Source organism: Dasypus novemcinctus, chromosome 30, assembly GCF_030445035.2.
Source record: "Dasypus novemcinctus isolate mDasNov1 chromosome 30, mDasNov1.1.hap2, whole genome shotgun sequence".
Classification (NCBI taxonomy): Eukaryota; Metazoa; Chordata; class Mammalia; order Cingulata; family Dasypodidae; genus Dasypus; species Dasypus novemcinctus.
Window position 1 is genome coordinate 14,771,095 of NC_080702.1, and position 12,424 is coordinate 14,783,518.

The window sequence follows — 12,424 nt, forward strand, 5'->3', positions numbered from 1 at the left end:
ATCCTGCATGCCCTAATGATGTGTTTGAATAAAAGCTCTAATCTTGATTTAACCAAGTAAACGTAAAGCCTTCGAATTTAAGTCAGTCAAAGGGTATCATTCCCATAGAAACAGACCAGTTTAAAAACATGATCAGGAGAGGCGGTGGACTTGGCTGATTGGTTAGGGCATCCGTCTACCACATGGGAGGTCCGCTGCTCAAATCCTGGGCCTCCTTGACCCATGTGGAGTTGGCCCATGCATTTAAGGAGTGCCCTGCCATGCAGGGGTGTCCCCAACATAGGGGAGCCCCACGTGCATTTATTCTTAAAATGTTGTTTAGTGAACATGCAGCATAAAATTTACTTTTCAAAAGAGTGACAATTTAACCATTTTAATGTTTTGTCATCTGCAGTTAGTTTTTATTCTGATGTTTCTCTGAATGCATTTGCCATCAGCCACAGGCCAAAGGCATTCATATTCAACAAAAACACTCCCATAGTGACCCAAAGAAAAGACTTTGCCAAGTGCTTTTGGGATCAGACTACTAATATTGATAAATAACTTTGAGACCAAAACATTCGACTGGATCAAGATTCCAGAACTCTAGTGAAGGAATTGATGTGTTCATGAGATTGCTAACACAAAAATCAGTAGAAGGATTATTAGGGACTGAATAAAATGATAAAGAATGATTATAGTTTTGTTTAAATTATTGCTGATATGTTAATGTTCTATTTTCTAGATTCAAGGAATCCCTTACTCTCTTACCTTAAGATACCCAATTCATAAAACATTTCTTTTCTCATGGCCTGACTTCTCTAGAATTTGGAAACTCTTGTTAAATAATTTTATTTTTACAGCACTATAATTATTTGCATAGGTTTAATCAGAATCTGTAGTCCTTATTAACAGGACATAATTGAAGACATTGGTTATATTACCAAGGCTTGGACTGGAATGTCATGTTTGAGAATGATTCTCAATTACTCACACATGATCAGAGCCTTTTAAGAAAAAAAGGCAGACTTTTTCTGCGGCGGCTTGCTCGGTCGGTAGAGGTGGGGTCTGGCTGCGGACGAGGGGTCGGTCCAGCTCTGGACAAGGGGTCGGTCCCGCTTGGGACGAGGGGTCGGTCCCACTTGGGACGAGGGGTCGGTCTGGCAGCAGACGAGGGATCGGTCTCACAAGGGGTTGCGCGGTTCGGCAGACGGGGTCGCCCGGCGAAGCCGGCGACGAAGGGGTCGCCCGGCGAAGCAGGCGATGAAGGGGTCACCCGGAGAAGCAGGCGACGAACTGGGGACAAGGGAGGCCAGGCCCTTGTCGGGGGCTCTCAGGACTGGAGGGCGCACGGCAGAAGAACTACCGCGGAGACAAGGTAAACACGCAAGTCCAACTTTATTGAGGGAGAGGCAACAGTTTTATAGGGGCTGGGGAAGGCTGATTGGTCGAAGCCACGCCCTGTTCTGATTGGTTGCCGGTGAAAGGTGAGTGGGCGGTACTGGACGGGGGAGGGGTGGTGATTAGGGATTGGCTGTCGCTGTTGCTGGGGGAAGGGGCAGGGTTTAGGGATTGGTGGCTGCTGTTGCTGGGGTGGAGGGCAGACTTGAGTTTCCCGCCCACACCTGGCTGTTGCTGCTGTCGGGGGGAGGGAAAAGGGCAGACTGGATTTTTCCGCCCACGCCTGGCTGTTGCTGCTGTCGGGGGAAGGGAAAAGGGCAGACTGGAATCTTCCGCCCTGCGCCTGCACAGGGAGAAAGAAGAAGAAGGGTGCCGCCCCACAAGGCATCGCGTGGCGCCATCCGGGAGGAGGGGCGGCCGCGGAAGCATGGCTGCCGAGAAGGGGAGACCCGAGGGCACTCTGCGCCCATGCCGAGCTTCCTTCAGGGGTGGCGGTGAGTCCGACCAGCCACCCTATTATGGGGGCAGCGGCTTGGCCTGCCGCGGCTGCTCCCCCGCCAGGCCAGCAAACCACACTTCAGCCCAAGGGGTGACCGCATTTCCCCCTTCTTTTCAAATAAGGGCCAGGATGGCAGCAGCAACAAGTAGCTGAGGCCCAAGAGGCAGTAAGCAATGAGGAAAGCAGGGCTGAAGAGGGAGGTGAGTATGACGGGGATATAAATGTACAATTTAGGGGGCGGTATCTTGCCGTTGCAAGCAAGGGTGGCCAATATCCAATTCTTGTTGATCTCGGTGGCTATAACATCCATCTGTTGTTAAAAGTCCCGAATGACAGCGCGTTACAGGTAGTTGATCTCTTCTTGGCGGTGAAGAGCGGTAGAGGCAGACTGTGTGATGGTCTGGAGGTTTGCAGCTGTGAGGACAAGTCACGTCAGGGCACCAGCAGTGGTGGTGGCGGCAGCATTGGGAGTGGTGGAGACGTAGGCGAGGATAACAAGGAGGCCAAAGTCTCCATAGGCGCAAGAGAGGCCGATGTTAACAGGGCGGGCCGACATGAGGCGGCCTAATCTGCAATGCAATGGGGGTTCAAGCAAAAAAAGGAGGGGGGCGCGGGACGAGAAGGGACGCTTTGGATGGCTGAGAAGAGGAGTGAGGTCGAGACAGGAGGAAGCTCCGCAGAAGTATGGGGAGGCAAAAGCAGAAACGTTATTAGATGTTAGAAAGCAGGCCGCGGGCCGGGGAAAGCGGGTTGCGGGCCGTTTAGCAGGGCTGGAGCTGCTTGAGAGCGATGGCGGCATGGGGGGCTGTGGTTACAATCTTCTGGGGCGGTAGCGGCTAGACAGATGGCGGAAAATATTATCAAGAAAGCAAAGGTTATGAGGAAGATATAAAGTATTAAAGTATTAATGGGGGAAGTGAGAAGATCATTTAGAGGATAGGGTTGAGAATGGTATGTTTAAGACAGAAGCTTTGTGGTTTGTAGGAGTCTGCTTTATAAATGAAGGAGAATGAGGGCAGTAAATATAGTAACGATAGATAGGAAGATGACAGTGAGGAGGAGTCTTTGTTTAAGGTTCCAATCGTCCGGCGCAACAGTGGCTAGGCCGATAGCAAGGGGTGTTGCTAAATAGACAATGGCTACAAAGACAAAATTGCGGCGGCTTGCTCGGTCGGTAGAGGTGGGGTCTGGCTGTGGACGAGGGGTCGGTCCAGCTCTGGACGAGGGGTCGGTCCTGCTTGGGACGAGCGGTCGGTCCCACTTGGGACGAGGGGTCGGTCCGGCAGCAGACGAGGGATCGGTCTCACAAGGGGTTGCGCGGTTCGGCTGACGGGGTCGCCCGGCGAAGCCGGCGACGAAGGGGTCGCCCGGCGAAGCCGGCGATGAAGGGGTCGCCCGGAGAAGCCGGCGACGAAGGGGTCGCCCGGAGAAGCAGGCGACGAACTGGGGACAAGGGAGGCCAGGCCCTTGTCAGGGGCTCTCAGGACTGGAGGGCGCACGGCAGAAGAACTACCGCGGAGACAAGGTAAACACGCAAGTCCACTTTACTGAGGGAGAGGCAACAGTTTTATAGGGGCTGGGGAAGGCTGATTGGTCGAAGCCACGCCCTGTTCTGATTGGTTGCCGGCGAAAGGTCAGTGGGCGGTACTGGACGGGGGAGGGGTGGTGGTTAGGGATTGGCTGTCGCTGTTGCTGGGGGAAGGGGCAGGGTTTAGGGATTGGTGGCTGCTGTTGCTGGGGTGGAGGGCAGACTTGAGTTTCCCGCCCACGCCTGGCTGTTGCTGCTGTCGGGGGAGGGGAAAAGGGCGGGCTGGATTTTTCCGCCCACACCTGGCTGTTGCTGCTGTCGGGGGAGGGGAAAAGGGCAGACTGGAATTTTCTGCCCTGCACCTGCGCAGGGAGAAGGAAGAAGAAGGGTGCCGCCCCACAAGGCATCGGGTGGCACCATCTGGGAGGAGGGGTGGCCGCGGAAGCATGGCTGCTGAGAAGGGGAGACCCGAGGGCACTCTGCGCCCATGCCGAGCTTCCTTCAGGGGTGGCGGTGGGCCCGACCAACCACCCTATTATGGGGGCAGCGGAATTAGGCCTACCGCGGCCGCTCCCCTGCCAGGCCAGCAAACCACACTTCAGCCCGAGGGGTGACCGCATTTCCCCCTTCTTTTCAAATAAGGGCCAGGATGGCAGCAGCAACAAGTAGCCGAGGCCCAAGAGGCAGTAAGCAATGAGGGAAGCGGGGCTGAAGAGGGAGGTGAGTATGATGGGGATACAAATGTACAGTTTGGGGGGCAGTATCTTGCCGTTGCAAGCAAGGGTGGCCAATGTCCAATTCTTGTTGATCTCGGTGGCTATAAGGTCCATCTGCTTGTTAAAAGTCCAGGATGACAGCGCGTTACAGGTAGTTGATCTCTTCTTGGCGGCGAAGAGCGGTAGAGGCAGACTGTGTGATGGTCTGGAGGATCGCAGCGGTGAGGACAAGTCGCGTCAGGGCACCAGCGATGGTGGTGGCGGCAGCGTCGGGAGTGGTGGAGACGTAGGCGAGGACAATAAGAAGGCCAAAGTCTTCACGGGCGCGAGAGAGTCCGATGTTAATGGGGCGGGCCAACATGGGGCGGCCCAATCTGCAACGCAGTAGGGGTTTAAGCGAAAAAAGGAGGGGGGCGGGGGACGAGAAAGGACGCTTTGGATGGCTGAGAAGAGGAGTGAGGTCGAGACAGGAGGAAGCTCCGCAAGCTGCGGGCCGGGAAAGCGGGTTGCGGGCCGTTTAGCGGGGCTGGTGAGAGGGGTTAGCTTGGCCAGAGGTGGCGAGGGAGAGCATAAGGAGAAGGAGAGAGACTATGTTAATTGGCTCGGCAGCATGGCGAGGGTTGCGGCATCTGCACTGACGGTAGAGTGCGAGCAGTGAACGGACTTCAGGGTTGGATGGTTGCCTCTCGGGGTGGAGGGTGAGCTGGCTCAGTTGGTGCTGGATCACTCGCATCTGGCGCCGTGCCCTGCGGGACATCCGCTGCTGAGGTGGCGGGTTTGACGTATCTCCCGGGGACCCAGATTGGCTGAGCGGCATCCTTGAGAGCGCGGCGATGGGAGCCGAGGTGCGCGGTGAGACGAGGGGTCGGAGCCGGTGGGGCTCCGACGGTGGTCGCGGGCCAAGAGAAGGCCCCGACGAGGGGAGGGCAGGACGACGAGCAGTGGAGCAAGGCAAAGGGGAGCAAGCGCGGAGGGGAGGAGGCAGAGGTGAAGGCAGGAGAGGAGGTGCTCAGGCACGCGCTCCTGAGAGTTTTATTGGTGCCTCTTAATCATAGCGGGTCGGTATAAGCCCCCGACATGGAAGGAGAAAGCCATCCAGCGATTCTCCCAGACCGCCGTGGATCATATGAGGTCACCAAGGTTCAGGAGCAGCAATGCAGAGCGAAAAGATAGGGGTGAGAAGAGAGGAGAGCGTAGGGCTATGGTAGGGTTACTTCAGACGTGGGAGCGCGTGCTCCCGAGAAATCCAAGGCTCCTCTTAATCATAGCGGGTCAGTATAAGCCCCCGACATGGAAGGAGAAAGCCATCCAGCGATTCTCCCAGACTGCCGTGGATCATATGAGGTAGCCAAGGCTCAGGTAGCAGCAATGTTGCACGAGAGAAGCCCCACGGTGAGAAGAAAGGAGGGGGTAGGCGCCAGGTTATGGAGTGAGGCTGTGGTGGAGTTGCCTTGCCCCACGTTGTGCTGTGGTGGGGTTGCTTTGCCCCACGTTGGGCGCCAGCTGCGGCGGCTTGCTCGGTCGGTAGAGGTGGGGTCTGGCTGCGGACGAGGGGTCGGTCCAGCTCTGGACGAGGGGTCGGTCCTGCTTGGGACGAGGGGTCGGTCCCACTTGGGACGAGGGGTCGGTCCGGCAGCAGACGAGGGATCGGTCTCACAAGGGGTTGCGCGGTTCGGCTGACGGGGTCGCCCGGCGAAGCCGGCGACGAAGGGGTTGCCCGGCGAAGCCGGCGATGAAGGGGTCGCCCGGAGAAGCCGGCGACGAAGGGGTCGCCCGGAGAAGCAGGCGACGAACTGGGGACAAGGGAGGCCAGGCCCTTGTCAGGGGCTCTCAGGACTGGAGGGCGCACGGCAGAAGAACTACCGCGGAGACAAGGTAAACACGCAAGTCCACTTTACTGAGGGAGAGGCAACAGTTTTATAGGGGCTGGGGAAGGCTGATTGGTCGAAGCCACGCCCTGTTCTGATTGGTTGCCGGCGAAAGGTCAGTGGGCGGTACTGGACGGGGGAGGGGTGGTGGTTAGGGATTGGCTGTCGCTGTTGCTGGGGGAAGGGGCAGGGTTTAGGGATTGGTGGCTGCTGTTGCTGGGGTGGAGGGCAGACTTGAGTTTCCCGCCCACGCCTGGCTGTTGCTGCTGTCGGGGGAGGGGAAAAGGGCGGGCTGGATTTTTCCGCCCACACCTGGCTGTTGCTGCTGTCGGGGGAGGGGAAAAGGGCAGACTGGAATTTTCTGCCCTGCGCCTGCGCAGGGAGAAGGAAGAAGAAGGGTGCCGCCCCACAAGGCATCGGGTGGCGCCATCTGGGAGGAGGGGTGGCCGCGGAAGCATGGCTGCCGAGAAGGGGAGACCCGAGGGCACTCTGCGCCCATGCCGAGCTTCCTTCAGGGGTGGCGGTGGGCCCGACCAACCACCCTATTATGGGGGCAGCGGAATTAGGCCTACCGCGGCCGCTCCCCTGCCAGGCCAGCAAACCACACTTCAGCCCGAGGGGTGACCGCACAAAATCATCTTCTGTTTCCTTAAGAATAACTTTTCTTTAAATACTTAGTAGCATGCAATATTAGAAACCGTTTCCTAAAAGCAAGTTGGCAGGGGAGCTTGGTTGCTGTTAATCTTTCCTGTTATAAAATTACCTTTTATTATTATTATCATCAATTTAGTTTTATTTATATATATTTAAGAATGACCTTTTGGAATTAGCCATTTAATACCTTAATGTAAACTATTGAAGATAAATTTTATCTTTACAGAACACATTCCCTTACGTAAAGTTATCACAATACCTTTTACACTTGCTGCATGCAAATTAAATTTCAAGAGTTTATGAAAAATTAGCCATCTTACTTTAGGACAAAATACGTCTTTTTGCAAAACTTATTACATTTCCGTTAGCATTTTTACAAACTTTTAACCTTTTTAATATTCATATAAGTTTTACATTCTTTATATTATCCTGTGAAGAAAAATAAGTTATTCATTTTAATCTAGGCAAGAACAACTTTTTATGAAGACGTACGGTTAATTTTGTTAATTAAGACTTACAATTTTTTTTAAATTGTAGATATCTTATTAACATTTAAACTTATGTATTAATATAATAAACTTAAGTATTAATATAAGTGCTTATTTAATTTTTGGCCATTTGAATAGAGCTCTTTTAAAGATTTCTAGTAATTTATATTTACCATCCGGAGGTATCACAATATACGTTGACATTGAACGAACAGACAGACAAACACAGAACAATTACAACACATTAACAGAAATATATAATTTATTTACAGTTGACTCATAATTCTTACTTTCTTGGTATAGCTGCTTTTAAATCTTTTTTTATATAGCATATCATAGATTATACCCTTCAAGATTTCTTGTGGACTTCATGTTGCCTGTAATAAGCCAGGAGGGAATCTTTTACCTTCCTGCTCCACAGCAAAAGTGACCCTGTCTATAAGGCGAGTATAGGTGTCCGGGTCCCAGAGCTGACACGTGGTAAGCCATGGATTAAAGGGGAGAAAAAGGTCCCAATATACTTGAAGCTGTTTGAAAGAGATCTTACACCGGTGAGTGTCTAGGAGACCGGCGAAAGCCCGAACTTGTGGGGCTTGCTTAGCAGATAGGATGTTACCCATTGCTAATGGCCTTTTGGAGCCGATAAGAAAAGGGACCCTTACCTTGAGAGCGCGGTGATGGGAGCCGAGGTGCGTGGTGAGATGAGGGGTCGGAGCCGGTGGGGCTCCGACGGTGGTCGCGGGCCAAGAGAAGGCTTCGACGAGGGGAGGGCGGGACGACGAGCAGTGGAGCAAGGCAAAGGGGAGCAAGCGCAGAGGGGAGGAGGCAGAGGTGAAGGCAGGGGTGGAGGTGCTCAGGCACGCGCTCCTGAGAGTTTATTGGCGCCTCTTAATCATAGCGGGTCGGTATAAGCCCCCGACATGGAAGGAGAAAGCCATCCAGCGATTCTCCCAGACCGCCGTGGATCATATGAGGTCGCCAAGGTTCAGGAGCAGCAATGCAGAGCGAAAAGATAGGGGTGAGAAGAGAGGAGAGCGTACGGCTATGGTAGGGTTACTTCAGACGTGCAAGCGTGTGCTCCCGAGAAATCCAAGGCTCCTCTTAATCATAGCGGGTCGGTATAAGCCCCCGACATGGAAGGAGAAAGCCATCCAGCGATTCTCCCAGACCGCCGTGGATCGTATGAGGTAGCCAAGGCTCAGGTAGCAGCAATGTTGCACGAGAGAAGTCCCAAGGTGAGAAGAGAGGAGGGCGTAGGGCTGTGGTAGGATTACTTCAGACGTGCAAGCGCGCACTCCCGAGAAATCCAAGGCTCCTCTTAATCATAGCAGGTCGGTATAAGCCCCCGACATGGAAGGAGAAAGCCATCCAGCGATTCTCCCAGACCGCCGTGGATCATATGAGGTAGCCAAGGCTCAGGTAGCAGCAGTGTTGCATGAGAGAAGTCCCACGGTGAGAAGAGAGGGGGGGGGCCACCAGGTTATAGAGTGAGGCTGTGGTGGAGTTACCTTGCCCCACGTTGTGCTGTGGTGAGGTTGCTTTGCCCCACGTTGGGCGCCAGCTGCGGCGGCTTGCTCGGTCGGTAGAGGTGGGGTCTGGCTGCGGACGAGGGGTCGGTCCAGCTCTGGACGAGGGGTCGGTCCCGCTTGGGACGAGGGGTCGTTCCCACTTGGGACGAGGGGTCGGTCCGGCAGCAGACGAGGGATCGGTCTCACAAGGGGTTGCGCGGTTTGGCTGACGGGGTCGCCCGGCGAAGCCGGCGACGAAGGGGTCGCCCGGCGAAGCCGGCGACAAAGGGGTCGCCTGGAGAAGCAGGCGACGAACTGGGGGACAAGGGAGGCCAGGCCCTTGTCAGGGGCTCTCAGGACTGGAGGGCGCACGGCAGAAGAACTACCGCGGAGACAAGGTAAACACGCAAGTCCACTTTACTGAGGGAGAGGCAACAGTTTTATAGGGGCTGGGGAAGGCTGATTGGTTGAAGCCACGCCCTGTTCTGATTGGTTGCCGGTGAAAGGTCAGTGGGCGGTACTGGACGGGGGAGGGGTGGTGATTAGGGATTGGCTGTTGCTGTTGCTGGGGGAAGGGGCAGGGTTTAGGGATTGGTGGCTGCTGTTGCTGGGGTGGAGGGCAGACTTGAGTTTCCCGCCCACGCCTGGCTGTTGCTGCTGTCGGGGGGAGGGAAAAGGGCAGACTGGATTTTTCCGCCCACGCCTGGCTGTTGCTGCTGTCGGGGGAAGGGAAAAGGGCAGACTGGAATCTTCTGCCCTGCGCCTGCGCAGGGAGAAAGAAGAAGAAGGGTGCCGCCCCACAAGGCATCGCGTGGCGCCATCCGGGAGGAGGGGTGGCCGCGGAAGCATGGCTGCCGAGAAGGGGAGACCCGAGGGCACTCTGCGCCCATGCCAAGCTTCCTTCAGGGGTGGCGGTGAGTCCGACCAGCCACCCTATTATGGGGGCAGTGGCTTGGCCTGCCGCGGCTGCTCCCCCACCAGGCCAGCAAACCACACTTCAGCCCGAGGGGTGACCGCATTTTTGGAGCCTATGTTTACAAAACTCTCTTGGGAAATCTGGTCTGGTCCCTTGCTCTTGAGTTCCCAACCTTATAGGTCAGTAAAGAAGGTTGCTTTCTGGCAAATATTAGCCTATTATCTCTGACTTTAAGCAAGATGAATTCACCCAAATGTATTGGCAAATTGTAGGTGAACTCTGGTGTTGAATTTTTGTCTTGGCTTCCTAGCCTCAAGAGGCTTTTCAAAAATCCAATTGAGGTGGATGTGTCATGATGATGGGAACGAGTGTTGTTGGGGGGGGGGGAGAGGGGGGGTGTGGGGGTGGGGTTGAATGGGACCTCACATATATATTTTTAATGTAATATTATTACAAAGTCAATAAAAAATTAAAAAATTAAAAAAAAAAAATCCAATTGAGGGAAGCAGACTTGGTCCAATAGATAGGGCACCCTGTTACCACATGGAAGGTCTGCAGTTCAAACCCTGGGCCTCCTTAACCCTTGTGGAGCTGGCCCATGCCCAGTGCTGATGCACACAAGGAGTACCGTGCCACACAGGGGTGTCCCCCATGTAGGGGATCCCCAGGCGAGAGGAGTGTGACCTGTAAGGAGAGCCGCCCAGCATGAAAGAAAGTGCAGCCTCTCTAGGAATGGTGCTGCACACACAGAGAGCTGACACAATGAGATGATGCAACAAAAAGAAACACAGATTCTGGGAGCTGCTGATAAGGATAAAAAGAGGGATAACAGCCCCAAACCTTTGAACTACCTTACTACAGAGTCCCACTCTTTCATGTGCACCCTCATACCTTCCCCGAGAACATATGACCTGGAGTGAACCATTACAAATACACCTAAAGTTATGAAACAGCTTTAACACCATTGTCAATGCACTTTGGGCTTCTCAGGCTGAGGTTAACAGCCTAGCACCAGTGGCCTTGCTACACAGACAGGCTCCAGATACCCTGGCTGTCCATGAACAATGTTGCATTTATGTTAATATTTCTGACAACATATGTAAATAACCTAAATATTTTGAAGAATCAGGTTAAGGTGTTTTATGATATCAGTCAGGCTTAAACATTTCAGTGACCAGACCTTCCTGAATGAGGTTTTTGTTTTCATGGAATATGAAGACAACTAGTTTGATTCAGATTATGCTTTTACTTGTGATTATTGATCTATATGAGTTTATTTCTTATTGTATAAACTGTTTCATAATTTTGTTCAATTTCCTTGTCATCCTCAAGACAGATATCTTCTCTTAAGATAATCAATAAAAATGAAAACGAGATGGAAGTGGAACTCTCTCTAGTGGATCAAGACTAAAAGTAGAATCTTGAGAGGACTAGGCAAGATGTTGGCTGAGTGAGTTTACCTGACGATCTCTCCTGCAAAGAAGCAGCTGGGCAGCATTGGAGGTTTTCCGGCACCAGGCTGTTTCAGGATTTTTGCAGGGCAGAAGGTGTCTGGACATTGATTTGGTGGGAAGGTAATGGAGAGGACTAGTCTATAAGATATAATTGAGACTCTATTGCACGGAGGCGAGAGCTGCGTGCGGGACACTCCCTCCTGGGGTGGGTGGAGCCGTGGAACTGGTGCTGCAGCAGCACCTTTTGGAGGCTCTGTGGTACTGGGGAATTTGTGAGCCCTGAGCGGGCTGTTAGGGGGTTGACAGGACGGGACGCCTTTGCAGACCGATTTGGGGAGACAAACGGGGGTTTTGTTGTGAAGCGGGGGATTTTTGATTGCGGACACAAGTAATAGAGTTTCTGCCTGGAGCCCCGATCTGCAGTGGACTTAGGTTGCTGGCAATAAAGGGATGTAACCGGGAGGCTGTTACAGGGTGTGGTGGTGGGGGGGAGACGTCTGGAAGCCAATTGGGGGAATATTTTGAGAAGCTTGGGAATTTCGGTTTTGGACTCTGTTGTCGGCGTTTCTGGCTGGAGCCCCATCCCTGGGCCTGGCTTCTGATCTGCGTCATTAAATTGGCTGCAGGGTAGAGGTGCCCCCAGGTGGCTGTTTCGGGCTTACAGGGTGGGAGGAGTCCTGAAGCCAAATTGATGATACATCCACAGAATAAACCCCAGTGAGTGAGTGAATTGCGGGGTTCAGACACATAAGATAGTTTGTGGATCTGACTCCCCCCATAGGGCTGTCACCCAGCTGCGGGGATCCCTGAAGGCTGTGTTACACTGAGGTGCTCCCAGGCTCCCTGTTGACCAGATTTGAGGTTGCCAGGTCTGAGTCCCCTAAACCCTGGTGGCCCACACCCCAGAGACTCATACCTCTTGAGTCTTCAATATCTCAGACTTTCCATCCCTGAATCCATCATGCCCTGAGGTCCATCTGAGGTCCTTGAATGTCCTAGGCCTCAACGTTTGCATTTTTTCTTTTTTGTTTTGTTTTGTTTTTATTTATATTTTGTTTTATTTTTTATTTTTTGTAATGCCCTGATTGCTAACATTGCATTATCTCCTAGTCTTTTCTCCCAGTGTATCCCCCAAAGTCTTTTTTTTTTCAGTTATTTAGGGGTTTTTGTTGTTGTTGTTGCTGTTCTGTATCTTTTTTTCTTTTCCCTACCTGTTCCTAGCCCTTTACCCACCCCTTTTTCTTTCTTCCTTTCTTCTCTTTTTTTTTCTCTCTCTTGTCCCTCATTTTCTTCTTACTTTATTTTATCTTAATTATACAATAGGTGCTGGAGGGAACACCTCACACTTGCTGGGTTTCCTAATCCTCCGCTGCCTCATTTCTGTGTGAATTGATTTTGGCTACCTACACTATC